The sequence below is a fragment of the Gossypium raimondii genome, chromosome 12, assembly GCF_025698545.1.
Source record: "Gossypium raimondii isolate GPD5lz chromosome 12, ASM2569854v1, whole genome shotgun sequence".
Lineage (NCBI taxonomy): Eukaryota > Viridiplantae > Streptophyta > Magnoliopsida > Malvales > Malvaceae > Gossypium > Gossypium raimondii.
The window spans coordinates 31,230,798-31,247,072 of NC_068576.1; positions in this window are offsets into that span (position 1 = coordinate 31,230,798).

Consider the following 16,275-nt stretch of genomic DNA (forward strand, 5'->3'; position numbering starts at 1 on the left):
TATAACCAAGGATCATAGACGAGAATCCGCAATTCAGAAATGTCGAGGGCATTTTTCAAAAACCCTAAGGGTTCGTGGCTTATCATGCACACACTAGTTAGTTCATAAGGAAAAGAGGGGTGAATTAGAACCCATCAACATAGAAGGGTACACTAAATGAAAGAAAAATATGTCAGGATCATTTCTCTCTAAAGGGAAACCGTTGAGAAAGTATCAGCCAAATGACTAGTTAGGCAAGGATATAGGTTGAAAAAAAAAGTGAACCCAGAAGCTTTTAGTGTTAGTTGGGTTGATTATGAAGGCCAAAACGGTCTATAGCAGACAGGTATATCACAATTATTAACATGGTACCTTGGACAAGGAGGATTACAAAGAAGTAATCCATCAATTTTTTTTGCAAATGGGACTTAATCTGTTAGAGTGACGAGAAATCTTCTAGGTATCCCATGGGATAGGGTGATAGCAAGCCCATTAGGACGAGGATAATAGTAAGAGTCCACCATGGACCATTCAAGTAAGGACTGATTATTAAAGTAAATATACTCAATGGTCTTTAGAAGGTAGGCCGGAGGGTCGCATTAATAGGGCATAATAGTGGTAAGAAGATGTCTTCTTTGAGGATGAATGGAAGAAACAAAATAGGCAAAAGAAAGGATAGAGTCCATAGAATTGGAAAGACATTTAGAGGAACTGCTAAGGTGGATTGATGGTCAATATAATGGCTGGAAGGAGAGCGCTCAACGATCTATCTGACAAAGGATACGATCAGGAATAGAAAAAAGTCCACTACGACGACTTAAGAGAAATGTTTCCAACTAACAGAGAGTTTGTTGTATTATTAATATTAATAATTTATTTGGATCCCTGGTAAGGTGGGGTACATTTTCTGTAATGAAGAAACTCACTAAGTTCAATTGAACTTACAAAGGTTTTCTTGTGATTGCGGGATATACGAGATAAAGAACTCAAGGACAGGCCAAACGAGATCATGTTGAAGAAAGGAAATCATTGTTGGATTTGATTCATGCACATCGAAAGGGGGTACCTTTGGGGACTTTGCCAAGGGGGAGACGATGTTGTATTTATTTAGATTCCTTAGAGTCCATAGTTAGGATAGCAAGCTTTATTTGAAAATTTATGTCTCTAATGTAAGTTTAATTTTGTAGATAGGTAATCTAATTTGTTTTTAACTTAGCGAGATCTTAATTTTATTGATAACTTGGTTCAGATATGGTACCCGGATCCGATAAGCATGTCGAGTGGGTGTGTTACAAGTTAAAAGGTATCAGAGCATGGTTTAATCGATCCTTTGGGGCTAGGAATTAGAGGAAGTACCCCTTATGTGCATGACAATTGATCTGGTTGAGCCCCATGAGTTCTTGTTTAGTTAAGTTGATATGTGATATGAGTGGATGGATTCGCTCGAATTGGCGACTGGTGATGATAATAGAAATAGATGAGTCTGAAAAGGAATACAAAGAAAGTATAATCACGTCAATACAGTGATGGAAAGTAAAATTATAGGGAAAATAAAAACTCCATTAGAGAAAAGATACAAAAAGGAAATTAGGCATTTTATTCGTCAAGAGGGTTGCCACCTCTGTGGTGTCTCCACGTCTTATCGCGTAATCATTGGGAAGAATGTAGAAATAACTACGTCTGAATCTAGGAAACAAGAAAGACATTGAATCCCTTCCATTCCCTCTGTAACACCCCATACTCGGTCTGATCATCGAACCCGAGCTATGGAATTGTAACAGCCTATTTTTCAGTGGTGTTGAAAATAGTGGTTTTGGGACCACAATTTCGACAGCGAATCAGTAAATATTATTTATTTAATATTTACGGGTCTAATAGAGTGTCGTAATAAAATTTGGTTAAATAATTTTGATGTTTGGTTGATTGATTAATGCTTTAGGACTAATTTGTAAATGAGGTAAAAGTTTTATTACCATGAAATATTAAATAGAACAAGGATCAATTAAATAAATTGACCAAGATGTGTTAATAAGGTTTAACTAAGTTTAAAGATAAGTTAATTATGGCTTAATTAAAATGTCTTAATATTTTCAAGAAAACAAAACTATATAAGTTAAAACAATGAAACAAAAGATGACATGTTCATCATCTTGTTCATCTTTATTTTTCCATGGTCGAATGTTGAGAGAAGTAATAGGTTTTCACATTTCAACTTTTAAGCTTTAATTGGTAAGTGATTTTTAACCTATTTCTTATAATTTTTATGTTTTTTGGAATCTCAAGAACTTGCTTTAGCTAGCTTAAGGACTATTTCATGAAATTGTTAAAATTTTAGGCACTTACCATAAATGAATCCTAAGTATTTTTAAAGTTAGTTGGCAGATTTATGAGCTTGATGGTTAAATAGGAACATTTTGTAAAGTAGTTTTAATTAGTTTTGAATTTAAGGATTAAATTGTTGTAATCTTGAAATTGGCATGGTTTAATTATAAATATTCAGTTGCTAAGGGCTATAGAGGGGCTATAATGAATTCGACCTAGGGGTTTTTAGGCAAATTGTGAAAATTTTTCAAGTTTTGATATAGGGACTAAATTTCATAAAAGGTGAAATTTTAGGGTAAATTTGTAAAATTTTAATTAAAGGACTTATATACATAAGTTTAATTCTTTAATTTATTTTAAATGGTTAATTGAGTTAAAATTATTATTTAGATCAAGAAATAAACCAACCGGGCATAAATTGTGGAAAAGCGAAGCTAGCGGAATAGTCGTCAGCATCGTATTTGTAATCGTTTTAAAGTAGGTAAGTTTGTATGTTGATTAAAATAGTTAATTGTTGTTTTTGATGATTTATTTACTATTATACATGTTGTGAATAAGTTAAATTGATTGATATAAGGTAATTAGTGAATTGGACTAAATTGCAGTATTAGTTAAATTTATTATTATGTATGAAAAGTGAGAACTATATGGATGTGTGCTTGTAATGGTTTAAATAGAATAAATTTAAATCAATGGAATGTGTAATATGGCCCATATGAACCTTGTGAATACTTAGAATACAAATGACATGTCATGGGGGGTATTTACCATTTTGGGTGTTGGTCTTGGATGTCCTACTGATGGCTGAGGTCTTGCACTTGTTGTGGATTCTTCATAGCTCGTATGAGAAGCATCATGTAGTCTAACATCCTGACTCATAGCTCATGTGAGCAGACCCATTTTACAGCTTGTGTGAGCATCGTTCTCGCGTATCCAATGTTATTTCATTTGGCCGATCGAGTGATAAATGTGTAAATGGAAATGGATATATGAAATGGTTATATGGAGTTAGGCATGTGAATAGAGAATTTTGATATGAACAATTGAAGTGAAATGTGTTATGTTAAATGAACATAGGATGAATGAATTGAGTTCTATATACATTTTCTCATAAATATATCATGTCATGGTTGTGTTATATGTTTGTATTTATAAATTTGTTAACCTTGTGAAGTTTGTGGTGTGTATAGGAAATAAGTGAGCTTATGAGCTATTTAATGAAATTATGCATGGATTGTTTAAGTTGATTCCTATTCGATAAGTTTATGTTTAAGTTTTATGCAAACTTACTAAGCATTGAATTACTTACGTTTGTTGCATTATTTCTTTGTAGATCATCGAAAGTCATGATCGGTTGGAAATTCAAGTCAAAGTTCACACTATCTGTTCATCAACGCAGTAGTTAATTCAATCATTTTGGTTTGGTTATAAATGGCATGTACTAGGATTTTTAAATATGAATATGTATAACTTATTTGCCTTGTGTTTTGGTTGTAAAGGTGAATGTGTACCTAATTGGCACTTTTGGCTTAAGTATGTCCTTATATATGTGATATGAGCAAGTTGATTAATGTTTTGTGTGATTTGTTTGACATATGGTAAGCTACAATGGTATGAAAGCAAGTGTATGTTTGTGATTGATAAAAGTGTAATGGTTTAATACTTGCATTGAGATGCCAATGAGGGCACATTGGTTAGGCACCTGGTTGGATTTTTTTGTATGTTTTAGCATGGTTAAATGTGTTTTGACTAGGTAAAAATGGATGGAAATACTATGGCTTGGAAACTAAGAAATGGCAGTTGAAATGGATTGGTTTTGAAGTTATCTTAGGTGCACACGGTCTAAGACACAGTTTGCCACACGGTCATGTGCCACACACAATCACTCCACACAGCCATCTGGCCTATTTGATTTTTGGTGCAGGATTGTCCACACGGTCTCAGAGAGTTACATGACCTGGCGACATGGTCGTGTGACCCCAAGTTACATGGACTTAGTTTGTTACACAATTTGACCACACATCCATGTCTTTGAGCCAGACTATCTGGGCTCTGTCACACGGCCCTATGACCCCTATTTTTAATTTTTTCCATAATTCTCTATTTTGTTTCAGATTAGCCCATATTCATTTCTAAACTAATTTCAGGGTTCTGAATGCTCAATTTTAGTCTCATTTTAGTATTTATGCTATGAATAGTGAATGATTATTAATTTTTTATCATTAAATAAATATTTTGGGTTGTGATAATATATTCTTGTCTCGTTAACTGTTGTAATATCCCGTAACCTTAATCCGACAATAGAGACGGGTTAGGGGTGTGACATGAATGCAACATTAGCCACCTAACAGACTCTCCATTTAAAAACCTACTTGACCTCTAGCACACCACAAATTAAAACATAAAGCATGATTAAGTTACTAATATGCGACGTAATATCATATAAGTACTTTCTTTAAAAAAATTAAACTACCTTCTTTTCATGTGGCATTCTAAGTTTATGTAAAAAAATTTCTCATTAGTTGTATGATAGACATCTCAACATCAGGGTTCACTCCTAGCATAGCTTGCATGTTCTAAGTCTTCACCGAGTAAGTCTCTTTAAGTAGGGTAGGTTTCACGAACAACCCCTACGTATTTAGATTCTGCAAACACGTTTTGCAGGGTTTCTCCTAGTTCGTGTCTCAAAAATTATTAAGGGTTCGCATGTAGCAGCTCGCCAATCGTTAGGGTTTGCACTTTGCACAATTCAATAACCATCTCACCTTGTAGCAACTTTGGTGAACTCTATATAAGTTGGCCAGTTTTGATTATTTCATGCTTTTGCTTATGACGAACACTATAGTAGAAATTAAGTACTTAAGTTTACGTGTCACCATGGGGTTCACCAATTCTGTTTGTGAAGAAGAAAATTGATAGTTTGAGGATGTGCATCGACTATAGACAATTGAACAAATTGAATGTCAAAAACAAGTACCCACTCCCTGGAATCAATGGCATGTTCAACCAACTACGAGGTGCCATAGTGTTCTCAAAGATCGACTTGTGATCTGGATAGCACTAGCTTAAGGTGAAGGAGGTCAATATTTTAAAGACAACATTTAGAACAAGGTATGAGCATTATGAATTCCTTGCCATGCCCTTTGGATTAACAAATGCACATGCTGCATTCAAGGACTTGATGAATCGAGTGTTCCATGAGTACTTGGATCAGTGTGTTGTGGTCTTCATAGATGACATTTTAGTGTACTCACAGACTAAAGTAGAGCATGATGTTCACATACGAACTGTGCTACAGATTCCATAAAAGAAGCAATAGTTCACGAAGTTTAGCAAGTGTGAGTTTTGTCTCAAAGATGTAGCATTCTTGGGTCATGTGGTTTCGGTAGAGGGAGTTCGCGTAGACCCAAAGAAGATCGAGGCAATTCTAGAGTGGAGGTTGCCAAAGAGTGTTATTGAAGTATAAAGCTTTCTAGGGCTTGAAAGATACTATCGTAGATTTGTTGAGGGGTTAGCCACTATATCAGCACCCTTAACAAAGCTGCTATAGAAGGATGAGGAGTTCACATGGACTAATGAAAGATAGAAGAGCTTCGAAAAAACTTAAGGCGATACTCACCAAAGCACATGTACTAATTCAACAGGAATCTGGAAAGAACTTTGTAGTCTACAGTGATTTTTCACACATGGGACTGGGTTGCATGCTGGTGCAAGAAGGTAGGGTGGTGGCTTATGATTCATGATATTTGAAGCCTCATGAGCGAAACTACCCAACCCATGATATAGAGTTAGCATTAGTGGTGTTCGCACTTAAGATTTAATGACACTACTTATATGGCAAGTGATATACCATTACACAAACCATAAGAGCCTCAAGTATCTTCTTATACAGAAATAAATGAACTTACGATCGAGAAGGTGGATGGAATTGTGGAAGGATTATGATTGTGGATCGTGAAAGGCAAACATGGTTGCAGATGCCTTAAGTAGGAAATCAATGAGTGAGTTCCAAGCTTTGTTCACACATTTAAGTGTGATGAGCAATTAGGGGCTACTCGCAGAACTGCAAGTGAAGCAAACTCTCTCACAACAAATAAAGTCGAAACAAGTTGCAGATAAGGACTTGGCGTAGTCGCCAAGTAGAGCAGGGAGTTCAAGGGGACTTCATAATGAATGAATAAGGGGTACTCTATTTTTGTGGAAGACTCTATGTACTTGTTGATGAAGAAATTCAACATGCAATCCTTACTGAGGCTCACAAAAACCCTTACGCAATGTATCCAAGAAGTAATAAGATGTATCCTGACCTCCACGAGCTATATTGGTGACCTAGCTTGAAGCGAGCTATCACAAACTTTGTGGCAAAATGCTTAGTCTATCAAAAGGTAAAAGTAGACCATCAATTTTCTTCAGGACTGCTTTAGCCACTCAAAATTCAAGAGTGGAAGTGAGAAAGGATCACCGTGGAATTTGTTTCAAGCTTGCCCTTGACGTCGACAAAGAATGATGGAATATGGGTAATTGTGGATCTCCTTACAAAGAGTTCGCACTTCATAGTAGTTTACACCTATTATACTTTGCAAAGCTGGTAGACTTATACATTGCAGAGATAGTGTAGCTCCATGGCATGCCAGTTTCCATTACCTCTAATCGAAATCCTTGATTCACTTTGAGATTCTAGAAAAGCTTACAAGAAGCCATGGGTTCGAAATTGAACTTCAGTATTGCTTATCATCCACAAACAGATGTCTAGTTAAAGAGGTTGATACAAGTTCTGGAGGCCATGCTGTGAAGCTGTGTGTTAGAATTACAGGAAGTTGGGAACGATATTCACCCTTTGCAGAGTTTGCATATAACAACAGTTACCGAACAAGTATCCATATGGCACCTTTTAAGGCATTGTATGGAAGGAAGTGTCGAACCCCTTTGTGTTGGGTAGAGTTAGAAAAAAAGATAATAGTTGTACTAAAGCGAGTTCACAAAATAGAGGATAAGGTAAAAATGATATGCGAACAACTGAAGGCTGCTTCGAACAGAAAAAAGTCCTATGCTGATTTAAAACGGCGAGACATTGAGTACCAAGTAGGCGAGCAAGTGTTTTTGAAGATCTCACCATGGGAGAGTGTCACATCCCAAAAATTAGGTTAGTAGAAATTAGGTTAATGAACCGAGAATGGTCACGTCCAAATTTTTTTAGATGACCTTAGCATATGTGATGATAAATAAATATCAATTATAGTGATTAAGTAGTGGTGGAGTTGTCCCTGATTATTGGAGTTTGAATCCCTTCCCTCTTGTTAATTTCCATTTGGTGTAAACTTGTTTTAAACCCTTAGCAAAGGTCATCCCATGTTTTTAAATATTTTCTATTAAAATGATCACAAGGTGTAATGTGGTCAAGTGGTTAAGTGCTTAAATAATTTCCAAAAGGTCTTATGTTTAATTCCCCACATTCTCAAATTTTTTTTAGTTTGTTTTTTTACAATTTTAGCTAGTGTGAACTGTCATTGCCGTCCAACCTAATTACCATGCATGGGAAAATATTCTTTCCTTGTGTGTGAGTCAACCTTCCCTCATTAAGCCCCCTTTTTATTCTCATGATCCCTTTTTTGCTTCTTTGTCCCCTCAACATATCATTCTCTTCACTCTTACCTTGTGTGATGTTCATTGAACCTAGACAAGATGGAAAACACCCTTTTGTTCCATCTTTTAATTATTTTTAATTCCATTGTCATTCCCCTCCTTTTCTCCTCTCTTTTCTCTCCTAGAGAGACCATTACCGTGGGAATCAAAATCAATAATCTGAGTGATTATTTCTAAGGGTATATGTTAATGGAAATTGATACTAACTATCGTATCAACTTTAATAACAATCGTCATTAACGTAAGATCACCATTTGTTGATTGATTAAGTAATTAAATTGTTAGATACACCTGTAGGCATTCTTATAGAGTTGTTGCACATCGAATCTACAATCAGGTGTGGGTTTTAATACTAACAAAATTAAGTCTTTATTTTATATTGATAAAAATGTTATTATTTAAATTATGTTGTTTGATGAGGATACATTATGTATCCATAAAGAGAGATAAACCCATCATTGTGGACTGTGCCAAGTAAGTGTTTTCCAAATTGTATATGTTGTGAAAAGCATGTTGTATGATATTGATGATTATTATTGATTTCAAAAAATATGTAAATCTCATTCTCATGTTAGGTGATCATATGGTTGACTGCCTCTGGACATGCTAATGTCTAGAGTGTGAGTACTGTAATAAAATAAAGAGTTATGAGGCGGTATCCGCAAGTATACGGGTCGAGTTGTAATATAGATTTTACAACGAAGTAGGTGAGTACACTGAGGATTGTACCCAAGGGATGCAAGTACTAAATCAATCTTAACCTAAACAATTAAAGATCTAATTAATACTTTAAGTCAGTCATAGTACGAAAGTAAAATAAGAAATATTTTTAGAATTTGTAAAATAATAAAATAAAATGAAAAACAAAGAATTAAAATTGCAAGAGATGGAGATAGATAAAGTGAATCAAATCTAAGGATAGGTGATTAGCTCGCTTCAAAAATCTCAATCAACTATTGTCTAGGGTTCTTCATTAGTCAACTAGTTGCTACCCTAGCAGGATCTTCCAATCTTCCACCAACATAACGAGTTATCAAGAACTACTTATCTTTCGGCCTCATAGTCCAGACTGGTTTGGGGTCAAGGTGTTCACGGATTGGAAATACCAATTTTGGGTTAATTCTCACCTTGATGACTTCTCAAGGTTGTCAAGCCTAGGATTTGTGAGATAGGGTAGCTGACGTTCCCAATGTTTTCACCGATGGGTCAAGCTAATGGAATGGTGTCCCTAATGTGTGCTAGAGAGGTCTATTTGTAGCCTTTAGGTAGCCGTCGTCCTTAGCCCTAAGGTAGCTGACGTTCCTGAGCTTTAAAGTTTGATTGTGCAAACCAAAATACCCTTGCTTCATGTTTTCTTCTCATCACAAAGTCGATTTCACGACACAACAAGACCTATGCTGCGACGTAGCAACCAATATGTCCCTCTGTAGCCATCTTCAGGGGTATGTCACGACACTCTCAGCCTGTGTCGCAACATTGAAGGCAGTTTGTCACTTTCTCTATTCTGCTTTCTATGTTGTGACATTGGATCCCCCATGTTGCGACATAGCATCCAATATTACCCCCAAAATGCCTTTTAATGATCTCCTACACACTCACAACGTACGTTAGCTCTCTCTAGGCCTTATTCGGACCTTACGGTGAATAAAATACTTGATGTGCACACTTTATTGAATGTAAACAAAACTAAAGAAACTAAATTAAAACATAACAAAAAGGCTTGTATTCAAACTCCTTAAATGTGAAAACTAGTTTAATTTGCTACATCGAATTATGGCAGATCAAACTCACTCACACTTAAGTCATTGTTTGTCCTCAAGCAACATAAACAAAGATGAAAAATGAAAAATGATAATCCTTGAGCAGGTATGGTACTAGTATTGATTTCGGAGCATATGACATAGGCATTTCACATTTACTAACAATTTCGAACATGATGAGTAATTGAATTACCACTTTTGATCACAAACATCTAAGTTCAGTATGTTACAAAATATATTAAGGTTCTCACCTATAGGAATTCATCAACAAATCATACAAGTACTTTGATTATCCGAGCAGAATACAAATAGTCGCTTATGTAAGTATTTAGTATGATGTCCATTCATGTATAAGGATATTTAAGTTACATAGGGCTTTTCGGCTTGTAACGTTTTGAGGCTTAGGACAAGTATGGAATTCAAAAATAGTAAGCATCAAAGGGTTACAAATACGAAAATAGTATGGCACATCATATTAAACCCTATTCTCCACCTTAATGACCCTTTCCCGCTGACCGTCTTACTTCTCCTTCTCTCACCTTCCTTGTCTCTCTGTATATAGGAATTCATAGAATGGCATAGTAACTATGGCTACCCTTACGAGTTTTTGTGCACTAATGAATGAGTTTTTCTTTCTTTTGTGGCTTTTTTACTTTTCTCTTTTTCATTACATCTCACTCATGAATGCTTTTTGATAGCACTAGAAAGAATATAGGTTTTCCCCTTACTTATTGGTTAAATTCTTCCCATTTAGTTATCCTTAGCATACATTTTAGCATTATTAGTTTAGTAAATTGCATTTTATAACTCAGTGAATCCTAGCATATTTTATCCTTAATTTTGCTATCTTTTTGCATTAATGTCGCTGCATAAATGAATTCCAGATTGTGTCCAGAATTTTCACTGCACCTAACATCTATTCGTATAAGAATTAAAATTGCATAAGCTATCCAGTCTGGTATAACCAACCTATACGTACAAGGATAGAATAATTTTGAGGACGACATAAAAGGTGGACGTGAGAAAAAAAAGGAGGGCTTTTTTTCTTTTCGGATCATCATCTTCATCATTTGATCTTGAAACTTACAGCCATGGAAGCTTAAGCCTCTCACAGGTGAGCCAACGTGAAAACCATATGTAGAATAGCTACTGACGAGAAGACCTAAGTGTAAGACAAGAGAGAATAGAGAGATTCAGTTGCGTTGTCTAGGAATAGTATTCTCCACTCGGTTCTATCTTATTTTTTATGAATGCTGGTGATTATTCTCTATTTTCTATTTGTATAGAAGTACAAATGTATTCTTAATTAAATGTTATCTTATTCAATCTTGCTTTTATTGTTTAATATTGGGGTTTGAATGTTTTTTAAAATGAAAGTGTTATTGCAATCGCTGACACTGGAGAGTGTAGTGACAGTTTGAGCCAACAAGCATTACAACGGAAGTTGAGTGAGGATTAAAGGAATTTAGTCCACTTGTTCTTAATAATGTTGTATTGCCATCATCGGAAGGTGAGCTTAGTATGAATGTTTAAGTCTCGGATTAAATTCAGGAGTGACGCTGAGTAAGATGTACATTGAACTTTATTGCTTCAACAATCACCTATCTTTTTATACCTTGTGAGGACTTAGTATTTTGCTGAATATTCATGTTGGGGATCCTATTTTATCATTATCATATTTTATTTTATTGTTTTCAAGTTATTGCATCGACAACTATTCTCACAATTTATCTCATTTCCATCTAATTGTTGCACTTACATTAATAGACAAAAGGCTACCATCCCTGTGGGATCGATATCCGATAGACTCACATCTGTCTACTATACTTACATCGACAGTGTACGCTTGCACATTATTGCTATGACGTTAAACAGCCGATCAAGTTTTTGGCGTTGTTGTTGGGGATGGCGTTTGTTTGATGTTTATTTTTGTTTTTGTGTGCTTTTGCACTTTATTTTCCTTATATAATATTTAGTATTCACTGACTAGTTTTTCTTTGTTGCTAATTCCTTAACTTCAATTTGGGTGTTTTATGACCCGAAGTAAATCGGATTTTCTTACCAATTTTAATCCAGCAATTGAAAGGACAGTTTGGAGTAGACTTTGAGAACAAAGAAATATGGCTCTACCAGGGAACAATGCATCCATACCCCCGATGCAACAAAAAAATGTTAATAACCCATTGTTGCCGCAAGATGCTCACATACAAAATATGACTATACGAGATTTTGTAGTACCTGTTTTGGATGATTTACAACTAGGAGTTATTAGGCCAGTAATGTTTCAGATGCTGAATTCTAATGGACAATATGCAGGACTTCCACATGAAGATGCGAGAGAACATTTTAAATCCTTTTTATTGATTTGTACTTCATTTAGTCAACAAGGTGTTCCTGATGATGCCTTGAAGATGAAATTATTTCCTTATTCCCTACAAGGAAGAGCACGTACTTCTTAGGATGCATTAGCAACATAGTTTGTTTTGTGATTTAACCCGCTAACAATGAATGCCCTTCTTCGAAATGACATTACTACTTATCATCAGTTGGATGATGAAAATCTTCACACCACATGGGAACATTATAAATCTTTACTTCGACATTGTCCCATTCACGGAATTCAACCAGAAACACAAATTGAGATTTTTTATAATGGGCTAAATTCACATACAAGGAATCCTGTCAATGCATCAGCAAATGGACCTCTGCTAGATTGTACTTATAATGATGCTATGAAAATTCTTAAGAGAATTGCTTAAAGCGATGATCAATACCCTATCTCTAGAGCTGCATAAGCAAAATCTACTCCAAGATTTATCGAATTGGATACAATTACCGCACTAGGTGCTCAAATTTTTTCTCTCACAAGCATAATTAAAAATATGAAAGGGACTAATGGAGTTTCACCCATACAAGTCGCTCAGCAAGTTGACGTTCCTACTTTTTGTTGTGAGATTTGTAGTGACAACCATAGCTATGAAGATTGCACACAACATACAGAGAATGCTTGTTATATTAGTAACATCCTTACCAATTCTTATGGTAATTCTTACAACAACTCTGCACACAACCAACATTTTTGGGGAACTCAAAATGGTAGACAAAGTGCTGCGACATTCAGATATGGGAATTCATCAACTCAGGGCAATTATAATCCCAGACAAGGGAATTAAAAACAACAACAATAGATTTACAATCAGCACACTCAGATGCATCCACACCAAAATCTGATGCAGGCACAAGACTTTTCAATACCAAATCAGCATGCTCAAGGACATCGACAGCAACCGTACACATAAGCTTCTACTTCTGACCTGTTAGCAACTCTTGAAACATTAATGCAGAAGCATATTACTCGCATGGAAGCTATCCTGCAAGGGAATTCATCTTCCATTCGAGCAGTAGAGGCACAATTAGGACAACTTGCTTAAAATCTGAATACTCGACCACCAGGCTCATTACCTAATGACACAGAAAATCCCAGTCCAAGGGCGAAAGAATATTATAAGGCTATCACTCTTAGAAGTGGTAAAAAAACTGGTGAATCATTTATCAACTCTACTATAGCACCTCAAGATATAGATGGAGTGATCACTGGTGAGAAGGTTGAATCTAAAGAGTTTGTCAATGCAACAGACAAAGAAGTTCCACAAATTGTCACTCATATGCCTAATGTCTGACCTTCAAAACTGTCGCTGCAATCAAAGATGTCAGTACAAGTAGATATATCTCTACCTGTACCCTCCCCACAAAGATTCAGGAAGAATGAGCATGACAAGCAGTACAATAGTTCCTGGACACATTGAAGCAATTGCATATCAACATTCCTTTCGTAGATGCTCTGGTACAAATTTCGAGTTATGGAAAATTTATGAAAGATCTCTTGTCCAAGAAGAAGAAGCTCACCGATATTGAAACTATTACACTCACAGAAGGCTGTAGTGTTGTCTTGTCAAACAAGTTGCCCCCTAAATTTAAAGATCTTGGGAGCTTTATCGTCCCATGTTCAATTGGCAATCATTATTTGGGTAAGGCTTTATGCGACTTGGGAGCTAGCATTAACCTAATGGCATTATCTACATTCAGAAAGTTGGAAATTGGTCATATGAAATCTACTACAGTGACATTACAACTAGTCTATCGATCCTTGGCTCAACCTGAAGGGCAAATAAAAGATGTCTTAGTTCGTGTGGATAAATTCTTTTTTCTAGCTGATTTTATCATACTTGACTGTGAGGCAAATAAGGAGGTTCTCATAATCTTGGGACGACCATTTTTAGCCACTAGTCAAACTCTTATTGATGTTTACAAAGGAGAACTAACTATGCAACTTAATGATGAGCAAGTCATCTTCAATGGTTTTGAATCTATTTAATGCAAGGACAAAGAAGAATGTCATACTGTTGATGTGCTAGATGATCTAATTGAAGAAGATTTCAATGACCAAAGCATGATACTTTCTGAATAGATTGCAGTGACATCCAATGCCGAATCCTTAAACGATTGTGACAGCATGGTTGAAGCTAATAATCTTGAACACAAACATGGATGGCAGATTGAATCCTTAGCCCTAGCCAACAAAACAACCCCAATCTTCAAACCATCTATTGAAGAAGCTTCTACTCTGGAATTTAAAGCACTACCTCATCATCTTAAATATGTCTTTTCAGGTGACCACAATACTCTCCCAGTTATTGTCTCCTCAACACTGGATGTAACTCAAGAAGAGAAATTGGTCCATTTTCTTAAGCAACATAAACGACCTATTGCTTGGAGTATTACTGATATTAAAGGTATTAGTCCTTCTTTTTACATGCACAAGATCAAGTTGGAAGATGAAGGCAAGCAATCGATTGAACAGTAAAGAATATTAAATAAGAAGATGAAATAAGTTGTCAATAAGGAAATCATAAAATGGCTTGATGCTAGAATTATTTAGCCAATTTTTTATAGCAATTAGGTAAGTCCAGTGCAATGCGTGCCTAAAAAGAGTGGCATCACTATGGTTCACAACGATAAGAACGAATTAATTCCTACACGTATTCCCACGAGATGACAAGTTTGTATGGATTATCGCAAATTGAATGCAGCCACAAAGAAGGATAACTCCTCGCTTCCTTTCATCGACCAACTGATAGATCGGCGTACTGGAAAGGCCTATTATTGCTTTTTAGATAGCTATTCTAGGTACAATCAAATTGTTATTGCACCGGAGGATCAGGAGAAAACAACTTTCACTTGTCCCTTTGGTACTTTCGCTTTTCGTCGTATGCCTTTCAGTCTTTGCAACACACCAGCCACATTTCAAAGGTGCATGATAGTGATATTCTCAGATATGATCGAAGGGTCTTTAGAGGTGTTTATGGATGATTTCTCAGTATATAGGAATGATTTTGATCATTGCGCTGACAATTTGGATAAACTATTGAAGCGATGTGAGGACACACATCTTGTCCTGAATTGGGAAAAATGTCATTTCATGGCAATTGAAGGCTTTGTGTTAGGACATTGCATCTCTTATCAAGCCATTCAAGTAGACAAAGCAAAGGTGGAAATTATTGAGAAATTACCTCCACCAAAAAACGTGAAAGGTAGTCGCAGTCTTCTTAGACATGTAGGGTTTTACCGAAGGTTTATTAGAGATTTTTAAAAATTGCAAAGCCCTTATGCTCATTGCTGGAATGGAATCAAAGTTTCTTCTTTGACATTGCATGTCTGGATGCCTTTATTCAATTAAAAAAGAAGCACGTGAATACACCTATTTTTATTGCACTAGATTGGTATCAACCTTTTAAATTTATGTGCGATGCAAGCGACTTTGTTGTGGGTACGGTTCTAGGACAATGAAAGGGAAAAAATTTTCACACCATCTATTATGCTAGCAAAACTCTTACAGAGGTTCAACTCAATTATACAACTTTAGAGAAAAAAATACTGACTATGGTCTTTACTTTTGATAGGTTTCATTCCTATCTTGTCGATGCAAAGGCTACTGTATTCACTGATCATTCGGCGTTAAGATATCTCTATGTGAAAAAGGATGCCAAACCAAGACCGATATGCTGGATGTTACTGTTTCAAGAATTTGACATCGAGATAAAAGACCGTAAGGGTTTAGAGAATCAAGTTGCAGACCATCTGTCTCGATTGGAAGTTGGTAGCGAAGACGAAAACATACTTCAAATTGTCGACTTATTCTCAAACGAAAAGTTATTTGCTGTAGATGCAACTCCTTCGTATACAGATTTTGTTAATTATATTGTGTGTGGAAAACTCCCATTAGGTGTCACAGGCCATAAAAGAGAAAGATTTCTTTGTGAAGTAGTGAAGTATCATTGGAACGAGTTGTATTTATTCAAGGTATGCAATGACAACATCATTCGACGTTGTTTTCCGGAAGAGGAGATTCTTTCAATCCTGAAGCATTGTCATGATGCTCCTTATGGAGGTCATTTCGATAGTATGAGAACTACGGTTAAACTTCTCCAATCAGGATTCTACTGGCCGACATTATTCAAAGACGCCCACAATTTTGTGAATCAATGCGATAGGTGTCAGCGCACTGGTTCTA